We start from the raw sequence: 5,360 nt of genomic DNA, 5'->3' as shown, positions 1-5,360 counted from the left end.
TAAAAGTGTTACATCCCAAGCATTATTTTGAATTGTAGTTCACACATTACTTTTCTTACAAATAAGAAACTAACACAAAAACAAATAAAATCCACATAAACATGCTAATTGTGGTATGCTCAGAAGTTTTGTAGCTGTAGTCTGCTGGTCCAAGATGCACTGATCAGCTACAACCACTGGCAGGTTAATGTACCAGCTGCACAGGCTGGGGAACATCTGGTGACAACCGGTTACATAGAGACAAATCTGTACTTCCTTAAAAGTTGCGAGTGGTTGCTTGAAGTTGCTGCGAAATCCACTGCGAAGCCCCGATCACACAGGCCTATAGACCTGTAACTGACCTCCTGATAACCACCGGTCAAAGGATAAATATATTCCCTGAGAGGTTAGTGACTATTTGTGGGAGGTTGCTTAGATTTAATTGGCTGCAAACATCTGTGTTGCTGCCCTGAAAACCTCCTTGTGTTTGTTTTCAATTTTGTGTGGAAGACATCAACTTGTCTGCTATCACTCGTGGTAGCATCTCTGTGGGCACGTAAGGTGTTAAAAAAAATGCTTTACTGTAATCCAACAGACGTGTATAGATCAACAATGGATGGAATGTGGGATAGAGTACGACCGTGCAGCGTTTAAAGCATGGAAGTACTGACATTACTTGGAGTTTGATTCTGTAAAAAGTGACAAAAACATTAGCATCTGCTGTACACTCTGGGTGGGAAGAAAACTTCTTTCTGCAGCGAAAAATTTGACTTCAGATCTGAGCAAGCACTAAGCATCTTCCACGGGAATGTGAAATTCACAGAGAAACCCCTGGATCCTCCCCACTGACATGACCGCTGCAGCACCGGGAAAACCTCCACCAGCCCCACTCCTGCTAAATGGGTAAAAATAGGTTTAAGAGCAACAGGACTTAATGCTGCTGAATCTTTGATTTTATTTATTTTTGCTGTGTTTTACTTGTATCTATTTGAAAGAGTGGGTGTAAAGACAAAAAAATATTTTATTTTATACGCTGGAATATGCAGGAAATAGGTTTAAATGTTAAAACAAATTTTTCCAGTCAGAGACTGTTGCATATAATTGCATTTCTGCTTAATGCAATGAGCATAAAGTTAAAAGATTAAAACTAATAAAACAATTTTTTAAAGAAACCTTTTCATTTGATTCAATTTTATATGATGGATTATGCAGAAAAAAGAGAATTGGGCTGAAAGGTCTATTGCTTTATAATCAGTGTTGGGCAAGTTAGTTTGAAAAAGTAATTATAGTTACTAGTTACTTCTTCAAAAAAGTAACTGAGTTAGTAACTGAGTTACAAGATTGTAAAAGTAATTAATTACTTGAAAAGTAACTATTGCGATACTTTAAAAAAAAATGTTTAGCCCTCTGGGGTCCAGGGTATAATTGGCCGTTTTTAACTACTTTTGATGTTTCCTCTACATTTCACCTTTAAAAACTATTTACTTTGCCTTGTTTGGTATCATCCTTTTCAGCACAACCTCATGTGTCTGAATTTACAGTTATGTTTTCATTTTGACATACTGTATTAACACAATTGATCTAAAATCAGACAAAAAACATAAAATCTGAGTAGAAAAAGTTAAATTTTTTACTGTAACAACCACAAACATGTTCGTTGAATCATATTTTTAAAATCCTATGCACAAGTTTTGCAAACAAAGTTATTTGCAGCCATTTACCTTTTAGCCTTTTGTATAACCATTTCAAACTACACTGTAAAATCGAATTAGTTCCCAGAACTCAAAAAAATTGAGGAAACTCGTTGCCTCAAAAAAATTGAGTAAAGCTTAGCTAAAAATGACTAAATTAGGACAACTTATTTATTTTGAGTGCTCTGTACAAGCTCATTTGTTCCCAGAACTCAAAAAATTGGATCAAGGTTACGTAAGATGACCAAGTTAGGGCAACTTACTCATTTTGAGTACACTGTACAGCCTTGTTAGTTCCCAGAACTCAAAAGAATTAAGGAAACTCGTTGCCTCTAAAAAACTAAGTAAAGCTTACTTAAGATGACTTTTAGGACAACTTATACAGTGCAAGTCTACAGTATTAAGAATAACTTGATATTCCTGACTGTACAATACTAATTGTTTACCTACTGACAAACATTTCAAGTTCAACTGAATGAAAAAAACTATTTGTGGCAACCTGAATATGATTAAAAATTATTAACAACACTTTTTGTAATGATGTTAAAATCAGCCCAACTTTTATTTTCAAACACAACAAAGTATAACAGCCAACATACTGGACACTGTTCTGCTGAACAACAAACAATTATATTGCCATCACTGTTATAATCTTACAATGAAACAAAGTCTCAGATGTAATTATTCTGAAAATAAGTTTAGGCCTACCACAAGTTTGTTTTGTACTTACATTACTTATATAATCAAAATGAAATACTTGTTGTTCTGTCACAAGTGCAGTCTCTAATTTAAACAACACATTCTTTTTGCATTCCAACTAGAGCTGGGCGATAGAACGATAACGATATGTATCGCGATATAACTTTTACTCGATAGAGAAATTAAGCTATCGCGATAGACCTCGCCGCTCTTGTCCTCTTAAAAAAAAAAAAAAGGTCAGCCAATCCAAATTAAGTAGCGCAGAGCTGAACCAATCACAGCCGCAGCGTCACGTCGCGTGACTTGTTACGTACAGCACAAGTGCCAAGCCGCACGTGTGTTTGTTTGGGAAGCAGCCAGCGGGTAATGGAGGAAATGAGTGTGCCGACTAGAAAAATCAACCGAGTGTGACCGAAGAGAAAACAGATGATGGTTCCAATGCCGGAGAGATTGTCGAACGGAAGAGCCATAGAAGTTCCGTAGTGTGAAGGTATTTCGGCTATTTCAAGTCTGACAAAAAACAGAGTAGCGTGCACTGTAAATTGTGCCGAAAACAAGTCTGGAAATACAATAAACTGGTGCATGCGTCACACTGTGCACCACGTTATTGTTTCAGTGAAATGAATTTCTACAATACTGTTACTGTTAATTCTACTCTCTGCAGTGTTTAAATGCTTACATATACACACAGTTACTGTCCGTCCACACAGACGACTCGGTTCTGCTTCTATGCCCCAGCTTTGTTTACTTTTTCCCACCGAGGCTTCTAGACTTCTGATTGGCCAACATTTCTGCACGGTTAGGAATCTAGCGCCACCTGCTGCTTTGGCATGTTCATAGCAGCGTTTTCCTTCATTTCTGCCTTTATGTGTGGACGGGATTATTTTTTAAAACGAAAACGGAAAATCTCTGTTTTCAAAAATACCCGTGTACGTGTCTCTGACTGGAAGCGCTAATTCGTCATTCGGCTTTTGTCAGACTAAAGTAACTGTTAAAACTGTTTGAAAAGCTCAGCTATACAACAAGGAGAGATTGAGAATTTCCTTTTAGTTCTCAGTTTATTTGATATTGACAAAAGTTAGTCAGTTTTGTCTGTTCTTCTGTAAAACAAACTAAGATTTATTTTTAGAATTAATATTTTGTTTCTAAGTGGAATTGACAATTTAGTCTGTTTCGTTTGTTCTATTTTGAAACTTAAACGCTTTAGCGGCTGCCTTTTGTGTAGTTTGCAATATTTGCCTTTATTTATCTGAAAAAGTCTCATGTTCCTTAAGTACATCTACCCTGTTGAACTTATTATGGGAAATAAATATTTAAATAAAAACAAGCTGCTGATTATTTCACATTTTACTTGTGAGCAACAGCACATTTAAATCTTACAAATTCTTACAAGTTATTTGGCTTATATCGTGATAGATATCGTTATCGCCTGAAATGAAAAAAACATATCGTGATATGAAAAAATCTCATATCGCCCAGCTCTAATTCCAACACATGAGCTGGAATGTTGTAATATTTTAAGGATGGCTTGTTTCCAGTCCAGGCATTACTGCCTGAATGACTGTCATGGATCCAGGTGATCCAAATGTAGGTGCAGAAGAAAGTCTTTAACTTCCCTTAAGTACAGTGCCAGTGGATGTGGGTTGGAGATGCAATGAACTTGAACCTGCAGGCGACCATCTTCACTCACCACACCATCTGTGACAGAGGACTCATCTCTCCTGGTGTCCTGCAAGCAAACAATCATATTTTTTGGAACATGAACTTAATTGCTTTCTTAAAACATTTTTTTTCTGCATTTGGTATAAAACAGACTCCAATTTGGACAATCTCAGGCTCCCTCCCCACCGGAGAGGTGACATTCAATGTCCCAATTGTCAGTCTGGATAGCCGTGACCACCACCCAACACACAATAATGTCATGAAAGCATCATTTTATGCAAACATAAAAAGGGCTATGCAAACATGGCCAATAACTTTCATTCTAATGATGTGCAAAATGATTTGGCCACAAAACAAATTTTGCTGTTAGAAAACTTGCAGACTTCACTTTATACAGTGTAGACCCTCTAAACTAAGTTTGGGGGATGTGATCTTTCAAGAAATGCAGACCAAACTGTTGTTGTTTGTTTACTTACACAGCATGTCTTGTAGAATTAACTGGAGTCACCAGCAACAGCATAGTGCAGTCATATCTCAAGTCTAATAACAGAAGACAGGAAAAGATCAGTGAAGAAACAACTTCCCCAAACCAAAGAACAAATAAAACAATAAGTAAAACAGGCTGATCTAAAGTATGATTAAAGTTCAGCCTGATTAATATAAATGTCACTGACAGTTGCTAATATATTGGAAAACCAAAATACTTACCACTGAGTTGATGTCTTTCTGTCCAACAGCAGGAGTGCTGGTCCCGAGCCTCAAAGACAGTAAGAAGCAAGCAGAGGGAAAAAAAGCAGAACATTTTTCAGAAACCGATTTGATCCTTAATGGCTGTGCAATAATTGTAACATAGAGTTTGCTTATGTTGTTAAATAAAGGCTAGATTTGACATTAATAGATGTCACAGATGTTCAAAAGCTGCCACAAAGCATGAAAAAAAAATGGACGCACAGGCTCCGACAACCGTGGCCGACAAATGCGATCCTCCTTTTCCCCAGACTACCCTTTCTGGGTGACAAAATAACCTTTTAAGATATTTTCAGCCGAGAATGTAGCTATGTAATGCTTTTTATTTCAAACAATCAACAGAAAATTTCACAGACATATTTTTATGTAAGGTTTTTAAGGCTGTGGTGTTCATTTTTAAGTAACATGAGCCCAGCGGCAGCAGCAACGCTAGGCTAACACTAACTAGCTAGCAAGATTATAAACCTGGTGCTAAACTAAAAGAAGCCACAAAATCAGTTTGAATAAGAGTAAACATTTACTCACCAAGCCTGTTTGTGACCGATTTCACCCAGCAACCACTACCCAAGCTGTCAGGGAATA

At 37.0% G+C, this 5,360-nt stretch overlaps 1 long non-coding RNA gene across 1 annotated transcript; it reads right to left on the bottom strand.

Moving 5' to 3' along the window:
* Positions 1-3,859: 3,859 nt before the first annotated feature.
* LOC146688296 (uncharacterized) lies at positions 3,860-4,810 on the bottom strand. Its single transcript, XR_014916402.1, has 3 exons — positions 4,740-4,810; positions 4,508-4,571; positions 3,860-4,098 (listed from the first exon to the last, which is right to left on the bottom strand). It is a non-coding gene; the product is annotated as an uncharacterized LOC146688296 (long non-coding RNA).
* Between the last annotated feature and the right edge of the window lie 550 nt (positions 4,811-5,360).

The sequence above is a fragment of the Copadichromis virginalis genome, linkage group LG18 (genome assembly GCF_057382275.1).
Source record: "Copadichromis virginalis isolate Kocher_CV1m ecotype Utaka linkage group LG18, C_Virginalis_male_GT1.1, whole genome shotgun sequence".
Taxonomy (NCBI): Eukaryota; Metazoa; Chordata; class Actinopteri; order Cichliformes; family Cichlidae; genus Copadichromis; species Copadichromis virginalis.
Note: the sequence above shows the minus strand (reverse complement) of the source record. Positions and strands in the feature narration are given on the sequence as shown.